This window comes from Colobus angolensis, unplaced genomic scaffold (genome assembly GCF_000951035.1).
Source record: "Colobus angolensis palliatus isolate OR3802 unplaced genomic scaffold, Cang.pa_1.0 Scaffold13, whole genome shotgun sequence".
NCBI classification, from domain to species: Eukaryota; Metazoa; Chordata; class Mammalia; order Primates; family Cercopithecidae; genus Colobus; species Colobus angolensis.
In genome coordinates, this window is record NW_012114252.1 from 4,242,332 (window position 1) to 4,258,096 (window position 15,765).

A 15,765-nucleotide genomic window follows, 5' to 3' on the forward strand; every position below is an offset into this window, starting at 1 on the left:
TAACCACAGTTGAGACACAGATTGTGTCTGAATGCTATGGGTTTTCAGAAGAGGCAGTGCTTCTTGGAGGATGTAAATTTAATCTGAACTTTGTATAATAGATAAATTGAATTTAAATGGAAGTAGCAACACACCTGGAAAAACTTAACAGAGTTTCACGGAATAAAAGGGAATGTGTATTTAAGAAAAAGAAGTAATCTCATTCCCCAAGGAAAAGATTTTAGAGGCATTAACTAAGTCCCTTAACTAACAAGGTGGCATTAGTTTCAAGAAGAAAAAGCGCACATTTCACTGGAAAGTCAGTGATTAGACTGTTAAAATTATGATTCTAGGTGACAAATCTGACAGCATCAGAACACTAGAAACAAGGGTATTATTTCAAAGGCTTCTGATTATTCAGACATTAGAGATAAGGACCTATATTAAAGTAGAAGGAAAGAAATATACTATAGAGAATATGATAAATGAGGTAGAAAAGAAGAATATAGTCTTTCAAAAACTTCTGTAAGTTTTGAAAATGGATCACATTGGCTCTCAAAATTGGTTATGTGTAATTACCATCTGGGAAATTTTTGAAAAGAACCATCGCCATGGTAATGTTTCTGAAAGCCTAGGGTGGGGCTTATGATTGGTATTTTAAGTCAATGGCTCAGTTGTTTCTGACAGAGATGGTACATAGATCACAATTTGAGAAGCACCCATTTAATAGAGAGCTGAAGAAGGAAAGAAAAGCAAGGTACTGGGGAACTATCAGTTATTCCATGCAATTTGCTATGGCCATTGTTTTCTGGTTTTAAACTTTATTCACTAGACATTTGTTAATTTAATATTTTAGAAGACATAACCCGGGCACCATGATTCATGCTTGTAATCCCAGCACTTTGGAAGGCTGAGGTGCAAGGATCCCCTGAGCCCAGGAGTTTAAGAACAGACTGGGCAACATAGCAAGACCCCATCTCTACAAAAAATTTAAAAAATCAGCCAGGCAGAATGGGGTTTGCCTGTGATCCCAGCTACTTGGGAGGCTGAGGTGAAAGGATCACTTGAGCCCACGAGGTCAAGGCTACAGTAAGTCATGATTGTGCACTGCACTCCTGGGTGGGTGACAGACCCTGTCTCAAAAAAGAAAGAGAAGGGACTCATCAATAAATTTTGAAAAGGAATGGTAATAAGGGTAAAACTTGTCTGTTAACATACATTAAAATGGTATAAGAATTGTAGGAATGTCTAGAGTTCTCAGGTGACTTAAAGCCTCCTAGGTCAGTGTGGGCACCAAACACTCAGATGTTATTTTCAAAACCATAAGATTAGATCAAAGAAGATAGAGAGGAAGACTAGAAAAAAGCTAAAGACAAAACAACAACAACCTCCCTAACCATGGAGACAGGAGGAGAAAGTGTAATGGAGCAAACACACTGTCCACTGGAACTTCCAGACAGTTTGCATCAGGATATTCCCAGGAAGCAAAGCTAGAGGAGTTTCACTACTCCCTGTAGCTTTGTTTTATTTGTTTCTTGTACAAAAACTCTAGGCTTTTGGTAGTCATAATATTTCTTACTATTATGACTATCATTTTATTAAAATGCTACATTAAGGATAAAATAATTTATTGTTCATATAAGCATCTTCTCTGAGCAGTCATGATTACAATATTCTTTTCCACTTTGTGCTAATGAAATAACCTAAGCGGTTAGGACATACGCAGCTACTATACATGGCCAGCCAGTCAGCTGTAAAATTTCAAGTTGGGGGGAAAAAAAAAAAAAAGCATTTTTTGTGAACCATTAAAATGCAATAAGTTGTTTGATGACTGAAAACTTTTGTTTCAGTCCAACATAAAAGTTAATACAATGATTTAAATACACACAGCTGAAAAACAGTTTACAATCTTTTGCATCCTGTGGCTAAGCACCTAGAGTATATTTGAACAAAAAATTGTATATATACAAAAAAAGAACAGGTTAATAAAGACTGTCAGTGAAACCAGAATTCAGCTTAGTAAGTGGCACAAAACTAGTCTTTACATTTAGAAAAATGTGATATTACTTTCAACCTGGTGAGCCTATTATGTCTGCATCTCGTCAGATTTTTACATGGCCTTGAGCAATTTGGGCTAGAGCCAGCTATAACAGTATTATTTCAGCAAATCACTTCCTATTTTTGTACATTTTAAGGATGTACTGAAAGGTACTTTCAAGTCTGAAAATATCAACTGATCACACAGCAATGATATTTCATTTACAAGGCCTCTATGTAGCCACAAACTGTTTTCTTTAACAGTTCAACTATCTCAGGAATAGTAATAAACACGAACTACTCTATTACTACATTTTTAAAAGCTGTGCAGTTTACCTAAACAATGAATAATGTCATATGCTTTAAATTCTCCCTAAAAAAAGCAAATACTACTTTCCGTATGACAGGGGTTGGCAAATTTCTCTGTACAGAGCAGAGAGTAAATCGTTTCTGCTTTGTGGGACTGTAGGGTCTCTATTTTGACTATTCAATTCTGCCATTAAAGCATGAAAGCAGCCATAGACAATGTGCACAGGAATGTGTGAACCTCTGTTCCAAAAAAACCTTGTTTATAAAAACAAGCAATGGGCCAGATTTGGCCTTCAGGCCATAGTTTGTTAACCCCTGTTATATGAGATTCTTTTTCTAACGTGTCAGTAATGTGAATATGCTTGTTATCTAACACACTGAATTATTTTTATGTTTATTTTTATTGATACATATTAGATGTATATATGTGTTCAGGTACATGGGATAATTTGACATCTTCATTAATAAAATTAGGGTCATTGGGATATCCATCACCTTAAATATTTTTCCTTTTGCTAGGAACAGTTGATTTATTCTCTTCTAGCTATTTTTAAAATTATATTTCGTTAATGTTAACTATTATCACCCTACTGATCTATCAAACACCAGATCTTATTTCTTCTAAATGTATATTTGTTTTTTGAGACGGAGTCTCGCTCTGCCGCCCAGGCTGGAGTGCAGTGGCCGGATCTCAGCTCACTGCAAGCTCCGCCTCCCGGGTTTATGCCATTCTCCTGCCTCAGCCTCCCGAGTAGCTGGGACTACAGGCGTCCGCCACGTCGCCCGGCTGGTTTTTTGTATTTTTTAGTAGAGACGGGGTTTCACCGTGTTAGCCAGGATGGTCTCGATTTCCTGACCTCGTGATCCGCCCGTCTCGGCCTCCCAAAGTGCTGGGATTACAGGCTTGAGCCACCGCGCCCGGCCTAAATGTTTATTTGTACCCATTAAACAACCTCTCTTTATCCCCTCACTATCTTTTAGCATGTTGAATTATGTCCCATACTCTTAATTTTAAAACCAGGACAGTCACTTGTCACAACTCAAGTTATGAACAGTGCCTAATTTTGAGACATTCATTGCAGAAATGAAATGGATATGTAGAGTTGGCAGAGATTAGGAAATCACTGAGAAATTCTTTAAGATGTAGGTTATAGATGGATAGATTACTCATTCTAGTAAGTAATGGAGTGCATTATCATCACAACTATCTGAGTTTGTTTGTGCTGCTATAACAGAACACCATAAACTAGGTAATTTACAAATACCAAAAATATTTCATCATAGTTCTAGAGGGTGGGAAATCCAAGATCCCGGAGTCAGTAGGTATGATTGTCTGGTGAAGGCTGCTCTCTGCTTCTAATATGGTACGTTGATGCTGCATCTTCCGGAGGGTAAGAATGCTATGTCCTTACACAGCAGAAGGCTCAGGGGCAGGAGAGTCCAGTGCTGTGTGAAGCCTCTTTTATAAGGGCCTTTATCTTATTCACAAGAAAGGAACCCTCATGGCCTAAGCACCTCTTAAATGTCCTGCCTCTTAAAATTTTGCATTGGCAATACCTGAATTCTGGAAGGGACACATTAGAACCACGCATATCACAAGTGGCATTTGGAAAGACAACGTTTTCTGAAATACCTTAGTCTGTTCATTGTTCACTCTTTACACACACACACACACATACACACACACACACACACACACAACCCTTGTCTGCTTGACAAAATCCCTTTTATCCTTCAGATTGCTTTTTCTGTAAACCTCCCACTCAAACTAAGTGAAATACCTCCCAAGTGCATTGATTTCTGTTTGCAGTTACAACGCCACATTGTACTTATTTGATTGCATATCAATGACTAGGACAGTGAGGCTGAGGGCACGGTAAGCAGGTAGGCAGGGCCAGAGATCCAGAAGGGTTTTGTATTCTGTGTTAGACAGTCTATATTAAGGCAAGAGCAGTGAAAACCATTGCAGAGAATCAAGCATAAAAAATACGCATTGGATCAATGTTTTAGAAAAATGACAAGACATCTGCATGGAGAATGAATTATAGGGGGATGAAGTAAAGAAGGGAAAATTGGTAGTATGTTATTAGTGACCCAGAGAAAGATGATGGTGATTTGAACCAGGAGAGTAGCAGGCAAGATAGAGAGAAATATTGACATTCAGGCTTTATTTTGGGGGTTGCACCCATAGCATTTCTAGTGGACTGGATGTGAGAGAAGGAAAAGAAAAAAAATCAAAAATAGCATCAAGGTTTTTGCTTTACACTGGGATGATAACATTACCATATACAGGGGATGATACTGATGTCTGAAAGAGAAAATAAGAGCTCTGCTTTGTCTCTTTTATTTGAAATGACTAATTGCTGAGGATATCAAGTAGGCAGTTGGCTCTAAGAATACAGGTTAGAAAATGAGTCAGAGCATAAGATATTAGTGCCCTACAATGTCTGGGGTTGTCAGTAATCCGTGACGATTTTCCTGTCTATATACCTGATCCTATACTGTCACTGTTTTATACATACATACATACACACATATATATATATATATATATGTGTGTATGTATGTATGTATAAAACAGTGAGAGAGAATTATATTACTATATATAGTATATATAGTGTATATATAGAGAGAATATAGTATATATAGTATACTGTATATATTACTATGTATAGTGTATATATACTGTGTGAAATATACTATATACAGTGTATATATACTATATATAGTAATAGAACACTCTCACTCGCTCTCTCTCTCTCTATATATATATATAGTATTCAGTTAAATGTTGATGTAGGCAAAATGATTAGAGGTGTTCAGAGAAGGCTACGTAGAAGCCATGGGCTTCAAATGAAGTGGATGGCACAGAGGACGATGGGTTTGATTGACCTCAGTAGAAGCAAGGGCATCACAACTCTGTTAGTTAAGGGGCAGGCTGGAGAGAGGTAAAATCAAGAACAAGTGAGAGTTTGGGTTGTGATTTTAGGCATACAGAGGAACATATACTCCTTTCTCTTTATATTCTTATTTGTTTGTCCGCAGCGTCAAATAAAAACAGATAAAGCTCTTTGAATATGTGTTTTAAGGAATTTTAAGAATTACACATCAAAAGTACTTGGATATATAAATCTGCTTTATAAAATCGGTCATTAGAAATGTGACAACATGTATGATGCCATCTTCAAATGTCAGTAGTAACAATAACAGAATGTCAGTTAATGACGGTGGCATTACTATATTCAGTCTATCACTGAGCATTTGAACAAACGTTTAAAGATGACAGTTGATAGTACACAAATTATGCCCAGTTAGAAGTCAAAGCTTGGGGTTCTCCTAAGGCCTTTCAAATAAGATAATAGGAGAGTACCATTCAATTCATAATCTTGAATTGAGAAATTGTTTCCCAATTGGAAATCTACATTTCATTATTATAGGGCATAAAATTCTTGGTTAATTTTTAAAAATGTGGACACTACAGATTCCTGCAGATTTATTTTATGGTTACATGTATATTTAAATAGAAAATACATAACTAGTCCAATTTCGAATTGCAATGAACAGGAAGCCTAGAAGGAAACTCTTAGATTTGAGGATATCAGATTTGTTATTGGTAACATGAGAAAAAGCTCTTGTATTTAGAACCAACTCTCTCTTTTGAGTTAGGAATAAAACTCACATACACACTCCTTTACTTCAATAAATGATGCCATACCTCCAGTTATCTCCCTCTAATTCAATTTTATTAAATAAAATTTACCATATGCCTAATGTGTTCTCAAGATACTATTCTGGGAAAAAAGAAAATACTGAGACAAGTAAGACACAGTCCTAAAATTCAGGGAGTGGCCAACCTAGTGGAAGAGACAGCGTATTCACATGTTATAATTAATATTCTCATGAATTATAGTGCAGCATCTTAGGTACAGAGGAAGGAGAAGTGGAGAATGAGAACATCTGCTCAGAGGAAAGCTTTAGAGCTCTTCTTTTTTTTTTTTTTTGAGACGGAGTCTCGCTCTGTCGCCCAGGCTGGAGTGCAGTGGCCGGATCTCAGCTCACTGCAAGCTCCGTCTCCCGGGTTTACGCCATTCTCCTGCCTCAGCCTCCCGAGTAGCTGGGACTACAGGCGCCCGCCACCTCGCCCGGCTCATTTTTTTTGTATTTTTTAGTAGAGACGGGGTTTCACCGTGTTAGCCAGGATGGTCTCGATCTCCTGACCTCGTGATCCGCCCGTCTCGGCCTCCCAAAGTGCTGGGATTACAGGCTTGAGCCACCGCGCCCGGCCTAGAGCTCTTCTTTAAGAGAGGAAAGGTTTTTACATAGACAGCAAAGAAAATTAATTCCAGGCACAAGGAACAGCAAATTGGAGAAAAGAATAAAATACTTTAACTGAATCATGCTCTCTCAGAAGACTTTATAGAAATGCTTAGTTTTGGAAAAGGGGAACTACGGAGGAGCCTCAACCGACCCCCCTACCCCACCCACCCGCACTCCCTGCATTTCTATTCTGAAAGAAATGTAGAATGTTGGTTCTGTACATAGTGATTCATCAGTCGATGAATGTGTAGCGATACCTATTGTGTGTGCTCTATAGTGTCATTGGTACTTCTGATGTATGGTCCAGGTACATTAATTCATCCATTCATTCACTCAAAAGTACCATAGGGTTGCTACTGTATGCCAGGAGGTTTGCAAGACTAGGGTTCTAGAAATAGTCCCTGTCTTGTAAAACACTGCAGTGCAAGAAATAACCATTTTTTTCTTTACTTTTTAAAACTTTTGTTCAAATCAGGAATACTTAAAGATGTAATTTTGTCCTACTAAAGCATATTAATTGAAATAGTATGTAGGGCATTTTAGCTATTAATGTTTAAAGTGAAAGGCAAACAGTTATTGTATATTTATTTCCAAAGAAATTCAATAGGAAACAGGGTTTAACACCAATCCTTATATCTAAAAATACAACAAAATAGTATTATATGTGAGCTTGACAAAGAGTAGTCCCGACTAGGCACAGGCCTGGTTGTTCCTCTTTTCTTTTTTATTTTTCTTCAATGGCACATTAATTAAAATGTTAAAACATCTTGAGCTATCTTACTTTCCTGTTTGTTTTGTTATAAAATAATATAAAAGCCTCTGCTGACACACTGACAGTCTGTTGACAGCTTTAGCTTCCAGAATGTTTGGAAGGCTGTTCCTGGGGCATTACATTTGGAAAGAGTTCAAAGTGATTGTAAACTTGTTTAGATTGTGATATTGAAAACAACACAGGGTGAAATTGTGCTCTGACTTGTCTCAAATGAATCTGTTAGCATCGCTGTCTCTTCCCAGGAGTACTTAGAAATTAATTTTCCATCTATAGTCTTATTCCCTAAGGATTTAAGGGAATGAAGCAAAATTGTGAGTTTTTAAAGATTTTTTTCTAAAGAATGACCTATTAAGTTTAAAGTAGTACCAATGTGATGTATCAAATAGTCTTTTTAAAAAATAATTCCTTTCCTTCTTAGCCATTTTTGAAAAATTTACAGGGAATGGAAATGCTATTGAACCTCCTTCCTCTTTCAACAGTGAGGAGCAGAGGACAGAAAGCCCCACCGTGCCTTCGTGCAAGTGATAGTGTCACCTCTCAGCATGTGTTTGTGCCTCCATCCTTCGTTTTCTCTAATTTCTAACTCTAAGGTAGTAGAGCTCTTAAATGGTTTTCCTGCTTTCTCTGCAGCTGAATGGTCAGGTCTATAGGGTTCTTTTCTTTTTTGAGATTGAGTTTTGCTCTGTTGCCCAGGCTGGAGTGCAGTGGCGCGATCTCAGGTCACCGCAGCCTCCGCCTCCCAGGCTCAAGCCATTCTCCTGCCTCAGGCTCTGGGAATACAGGCGTGTGCCACCACATCCAGCTCATTTTTGTGTTTTTAGTAGAGATGGGTTTTCACCATTTTGGCCAGGCTGGTCTTGAACTCCTGGCTTCAAGTGATCCACCCACCTCAACCTCCCAAAGAACTGGGATTATAGACATAAGCCACCACACCCAGCCCAGGTCTATAGGATTTTAATTGCTTCCCACATGCTAAGGGAGAATCAGATCACATAATGAGGCTTTGTAGAGAAAAATGTGGCTTTCACGCTTGTTTTCAAGGGAAGGGAGTACTCAAGCTATGCTGATGTGGGCATGTGCATCCTAAGGACCTGATAACCAAAACTAAACTAAAATTAGTAAAATCCATGGGTGTATGGATCAGTAGAGGCAAGCTTCTCAGGACAGGCGGAACTACTGGGGAATGAAAGGACATATGCCCCACATGAGAAAAACAACCCCAGCATGGAGTCAGGGCTTGAGTTGCTTCTTGCTAGCCATGCAACCATGACAATTCAGTTTCTGAACTTTCTGATCCCCATGCCTCTCATCTATAAAACAAGGAGTAGTACTACTGATTTGGCAAGATTGTTGCAAGAATAATGCCAGGAAAATTTGATCTGAAATGAGGACCTATTAAAATGCAAGGCATTCTAGTCTATGATATACATTTTCTAGGTCACGTTCTGAACATCTTGAGATATCTGATGTAGGTTATGTCTTTCCCCATTGTGGGGAGTATGGGATTGAGTCCTTCAGCCTTTCTCAACTGTGGAAGTAAGTCATTCATTTACTGTTATGAATGAATTCTAGAATGGTACTAGTTAAGTACATTTTGGGGAGAATTGAGAAAATAGTCACTGAAATCCGGTTCTCTACTCTCTGCTTCAGAAGAGAAATCCTGCTGAGAAAGACTGCGAGATACTAAACTATTCATGCTCTCTGAACGAAAGAGCTTAAGAAAACCTTAAAAAAAAAAAAAAAAAAACAGATTTAAGTAAATTTTAAAGCCCCCTGCCTTGAAATATATTTCAGAATATCACTTTTGACATTTTTTTGGTGAATTCCATGCTAAGATTATGAATTAACTTTTGCATTGTCTTTCCTTGTGCACTACGTTGTGCTGAAGGCTGCTGCACAAAGAGAAACACAAATATTAATATTTTATGTTAATATAAATGTTAACATCTTATAATAATTATGAGCATAGAACCCAAAACTTTTTGCAATCCCTAATAACTACTTTTATGATGGTGATGAAGATGATGGAGAAGTCTGAAATACTAGTAGTTATCAAATAAAAAGATATTAATATCTAAGCTATAGAATTTCATATTGCAAGATGATTTTCATAGTAAACAGCAAATAAACTCACTCATGTCTTTGTGATATGAATCCACAGTTTTATTTTTACTCTGCTAGGAAATTTTCAACATTTATTCTCAGTTTAAGTCATTTTGGTGTGAAATACTGGGTAATATAAAAACAAATGTCTTTATATGTCTGTTAATGTTTTTGTCTGTATTAAACATTTTCTATGGATCATGCATGTGTTTCTGCTTTGCTTTGACATAGGGATTATAATTTCAGTACTGCAAATGAAAATCTTGAAGAGTCACAGGCAAGAGTGATTTAGCCCGAGATTATCAAAAGCACTTGGCATTTGTTTTCTCTCATCTCCTTTCCACATTCATTTAGAACTTCAGATTTATGATGGATTTTATGATAGTACATGGTTCAAAGAGAATAGTCATTTTTTAAAAAATGTCCAGGGAAAAAACAAATAAAACTTTTATGACATATTTTCAGAAAAACCACAGATTGGAAGATGTTACTATGTAGTGGTTCTCTAAGCATCACCTGGGAGCTTGGTAGAAATGCAAATTCTCAGGTCCCACCATGGGCACACTGAATCCGAAACTCTGGGAGTGGGACCCAGCAATCTGGTTTCACACACCCTGTGGGTGATTCTGACCAAGTTTGAGAAACACAGTTCCTGAACAGTACCTCACTCTCTCACTTAAATGACTCAGTCTTTATAGTTTAATACAGAAGCATCAGCACTATAAACACCACATTTAAAATAAAATCTGGAAAAGACAGGAAGAGTTTTCACTTCATTCTGGGGGAAAAAAAAAGAGTTGTTTCAGGGCCATCACTTTGAGAGAGGAGGGAATGTACATGATACCTTGTATGCATTTCCAGCTGGGATTATGACTGGTTGTGTGACCTGTCAGTGAGGATACTAATATGTTCACAGCTGCCTATTAAGAGTCACTTACAGTAGAAAGCTCACAATGTTCGAGGATCGAAACACGGCAGATAAAATCTGTTGTTTAAAGCACCAAATATGGCTGTAGATTCACTTAGTAAATATGAGTGATAGGAATTTTATTTCCAATTTTAAGTTCTTTAAAAAAATTATTTAAAAATAGATTCAAGTTTTCATACTCTTCAAGCATGCTTTTAAAACTCTGTCACTCTTTTCTATTAGCCCCCTAAGATTGGGTAGCATAGCAAATGGTAGCCGCTCTATGGCAAATGCTTTCAGCATACAGACTGTGAAAAATTCTATTGTGGAAATTATTCTACTTGAACCAAACTGTTGCAGGAAAGGAGTCCCGATCTAGACCCCAAGAGAGGTTCTTGGATCTCAGGCAAGAAAGAATTCAGGGTGAGTCTACAGTGCAGAGTGAGAGCAAGTTTGGGACATCAACCCTAGGTATGGTAGCTGTGTATATGTAGGATAAAAAAAGACCATGAGGAGATGTGCTGTGCCACAAGGGTTTGTGATAAAGAGTCAATTTTCTTACTATATTTCGCAAGAATCAATGTTATTATCTATAAAGCAAAATTAGGAATGCCTTTGTTTTCAAGACGTCTGGATATCAAGACAACCCCAACTCTGGGTCTGTTTAGTAAACATTATCAATTTGTTCCCTCAACTGCCAGGAATACCTTTTAGAATGCAGCCCAGCAAGTCCCAGCCTCATTTTCCTAGTCCTCACTCAATGCCTCTGACAAAACTGCACCAGAATGTGTCATATATGTTGAAACTCATCTTCTACAAGCTATACAAAGCAATCCCTTATCTATTAGAAAGTAAGGACTAAGCAAATTAACAAAAGGACTAAGATGACTGAAAACATATTGGTGCCTTATTATGAATGTTTTCCAAGACATTTATAAGATAGAGATGTTAAAAGAAAACAGTGTAAATTCTATTGCCTACTGTGTACTTCCATTTCAAATATCTAGTTCACATATTAGTAATTGGGTTCAAGAAGGCTCTTCTTGAACCTGCTAATGACAAATCAATCACCATCTCTGAACACTGCAGTATGTACTCATGACCTGTAGATTGTGTTGGAATTTTAATATATGGGGAAGTATTTTGAAAAGTTAGTAATCTGAGTTGGAAAGGCATCCAGAAAATGGATTTTGGTTTTTCTTAAGAAGGGTCAAGCCTGGGTGTGGTGGCACACACCTGTAGTCCAAGTCACTTGAGCCCAGGAGTTCAAGACCAGCCTGGGCAACTTTGGGAGGCCCCGGTCTCTACCAAAAGTAAATAAATAAATAAACAACAACAACAAAAACAGTTGAGTGTGGTGGCGTGTACCTGTAGTCCCAGCTAATTGGGAGGCTGAGGTGGCAGGATCACTTTAGTCTGGGAGGTCAAGGTTGCAGTAAGCCATGATTGTACCACTGCACTCCGGCCTGGGTGACACGGTGAGACCCTGCCAGAAAAAAATGGTAAGAAATCAAGGGACTTTGTTAAAAAAATTGTAATCTCATATTAGTAGTCTAGTAATTGTGGATTTTTTCATTTTACAGAGGAAAAAATTGTACTTTAATGAGAGTACATTTTTATAAAGCAATTTCTTCTTTTTGCCATGCTATTTTCATACTTGGTATTTTAGACAGTGGACATCTTTTAGTATGGAATTATGTATATGCTATTCCTTTGACCTAGCAATCACAGTACTAATAGGCTTCACATCTGTTTATTTTTAAAGAAATGTGAGCATTTGGATGGAAAACACTGTTAATGAAGTTTTTTGAAAAAATGACATTCTGAACATATTAAATAATGTCAAATTAAAAAAATAGATAATAGGACTGAGAAGCCTTTTCCAATCGCAGAGGGATTCAGTAGTAATTTGAAAACAAAGATGGGGAGGAAAGCTTCTCCTTCCTCCAGCAACCTTTTTTCTCCTTACATGAACTTATGACTTTAACCTCTTCTTGGCTGCAAAGTGAAATCTATTTTTTTTAAGGGCGAAAGAGGTATGAATACTTAGGAGAGGAGTAAAACAACACACATTTGATTCTGTGGTGCCAAGCTTGATTTGCCTCTGGCTTGGCTATTCCAAGAAGAGCTTAAGCTTTTCATCTTAACTCTGATGCACAATCTTAATTTAAAATGTATGAGATTTGCCCTGATGCACAACAGTTTCATCTGTTTCTGGTATCATCAAAATCAAAGCGTCTAACTTTTTCAAACACAAAGGGATGAATTGTGAATACCTGGTGAATTTCCACAAGTCAACAACCTAACAAAACCACAAAAAAAGACGAGGTAACCTTTTCTTAAATGAAAAGTAGCCTACCACTAGAAAAGAGAACATTTATTTCTGTTAATCTAGGCATTAATAAAAGGTGCTGGGCCCTAATTATAATTCCCTTTGTCATTTAATAGAGAGGTAAAAGAATGCAGATTTTTATTCCCTTTGCCTAGGGTAGAACCTGAGATTCTGCATTTCTAGCAGCCTCCAGGTGATTTGATGTCACTGAACGTTGTCACATTGTGTACTGAGGACAAATATGTATAATTTCTTATGAAAGATGGACTCCTTTACACCGTCTTCACAGAGGTTAGACAAAGCTAAGGCAAGAAACCAACTGAGAACAGATATTTTATCTAGTACAGCTTTCATATACACTCAATGTTCGGAAAATGAAAAAGAACATGTCTCAGTCTCAATCTTCTCTTCTATAATTTGAGAGGCTTGGAAGCTTCTTCCAGACCTAAGATTTTATGATTCCACTGGGCACTAAATAAATCCTCTGTGAATATATGAATGAGCGAGGGAATGAGTGAATTTTGAGTTGCCAGTTTAACTATAAGGAAGTGGTTCTTTTGTTCTCCAGTTATTACTTACAGAGGAGCTTGGGGGATATGTGAGTCATTTCATAAACTTCAGACAGAGGAGAATGTGTAAAATAATGGCCTAAGAGAGAAAGTAAATGGGGAAGAAGGAAATACAATAAGCCGGACAGACCACATTTTAAGTGTTAACTTTAGGTGAGAGACCATGAATTTAAACTGAGATCAGTCCACAAGACTGTGTTTTTTGTTATCTGTAGTCACAACAGAGTGACTGTTTCAAAGATGTGAAATGTTCTGGGTCTCAATTTCCAATGGGTTTTAACAAAGGTTACAATTTTGTTAGTTTGCATAAGAGTTGGTTTTAACAAGGGTAATAGGCCCTGGAATTGGGGCAGATAAGGAGGAGAGTAAGGTTCTGAGGGACAGAAGCACAGAAAAGGCAGTAGAATAATGGATTGTACTTTATGTTGGTTTGTACTTCCCTGAAGGATTGTTGAAATGGGAGTACTACAAGGGGCAAGCTAGAGTGTGGAAGGCTTGAAACTGGGGTTATGGAAGGTAACTGTTAGTAATGGCAAGGTTCAGGGTGTGACAACCTAAGTCACATAATATCACATCTCTGCTCCCAGGCATTATGGAGATGATCAAGGTGTGAAAAAGAGAAGCTGAACTGACAACTTTAAAGTTGTATTTTCTAATTGGGCTAGACTTAATACTGGCATAGGTCTTCTGTGAACCCACTTACTTGACTTGTTGAACATGTATAAATGACATGCAGTATTTGCTGGGAAGTTTCAGCCAAACCGGTGATAAGAAGTTGAATTTTAAACCTTGGAAAATTAGGTCAGTCTACCATATAAAAACAAGAATTAATAAGCGGCAGATGACATTTTGTCCAATTCCATTAGATTTTGCAGTGCCACATAATTATAGACAGTGCACATCATGCATGTGCTGGGCTATGAAGGGTTACATGAATTCTCTGCTACAGATGTGCTATACCTTCCCTGAAATAAGCACATATGGCTATCAGTAAGAAGGTCATTTTAAATGTGCACCTACAATAGTGACAACAGGCTGTGCGTGTTAGCTCACACCTGTAATCTCAGCACTTTGGGAGACTGAGGCAGGCAGATTACCTGAGGTCAGGAGTTGGAGACCAGCCTGGCTAACATGATGAAAACCCATCTCTACTAAAAACACAAAAATTACCTGGGCGTGGTGGTGTGTGCTTGTAATCCCAGGTACTCAGGAGGCTGAGACAGGAGAATCGCTTGAACCCAGGAGGCAGAGGTTGCAGTATGCCAAGATCGCACCACTGCACTCCAACCTGGGCGACAGAGCAAGAACTCTGTCTCAAAAGAAAAAAAAAAAAGTGACAACAGTTTAACTAGCACATAGACATCTTAGCAAAAGTTATATTTTATATACAAAAAGTTTAAAAAGCTACATAGTAATATGTCTTAATATTTTATTACTTCATGACCAAGTGTTGAACATCTAATCTGCTACTAAAATCTGTTCTTTCTCAGTGACAAGTTCACATTCACTTACTCATTTGCTTGTACTCAAGCAAATGCAACTGCAAATGTTACTGTCTCTGCTAATCTAGACATTTTATGAAGTCCCCAACTCTTGAAGTTTAGTAGGTTTATAGTCAGGTACACGAGGTAAAGGCATAAATGTCATAGTTGTGTTACGTATTTGAAAACATTGGCTTCATGATCTCCCCCCCAATTTAATACTCTTTCAAATCTGAGTGATTTATGATATGTATCAGTGGTTAAATTTAATACCTGCACTGGTTTTTAATATCTAACTTTTTCTAGTTATAAAAGGTTACATAACTACATAAAGCAACCCACATACTAATTTTTATCTCTCATTTAAGGCTAGATACTTCTGTTCTGAGGTACATGAAATTATCAGTTTGTCAAACACTTAATCCTTTATCATTTATTGGCAAGGAATATAATTGAATTGGTCTAAACTAAAAATGAAGATATTGACAGCTTGTAGAGGGGTGGATTACCTGGCATAGTAGAAGGCACATTGGATCTGGGGTCAGACAACCGGAGTTCTTAACTTGCTCTATGACTCCTTTGTCTCTGGTTCCTTTTCAGTAAAAGATGGTATAAATGCCTACGAGGGAGTGGTTATGAGTATTATTGACACTGTATGGAAAGGATCTTACATGGAACTGGCTCTGTAAACCAACGTCTAACCTTATCAAAAGCTCCTCACAGCCATAACTGCACTGGGCACTGGGCCAGGTGGGGCGCAGAGATCCCTAGATTCAGTAGGCTGTCTTAAAGAAGTTACTATCTAGTGGGAAAAATTGCACTTCCATATACTCCAGCACATATTTACAGACCATTTGCATGTGGTGGACAGCAGCCTGGGCTGTGGGTACTCAGTGAACAAGGCAGACATTGTCCTTCAACTCATGGAGCTTACATTCTGATACCTTCATTTCTCATCC

General features: G+C 37.7%; 1 protein-coding gene across 1 annotated transcript in view; it reads left to right on the plus strand.

Moving 5' to 3' along the window:
• The window catches only part of GPC6 (glypican 6), a 1,213,294-nt gene that overhangs the window by 576,927 nt on the left and 620,602 nt on the right, over positions 1-15,765 (plus strand). The window lies entirely within an intron of this gene.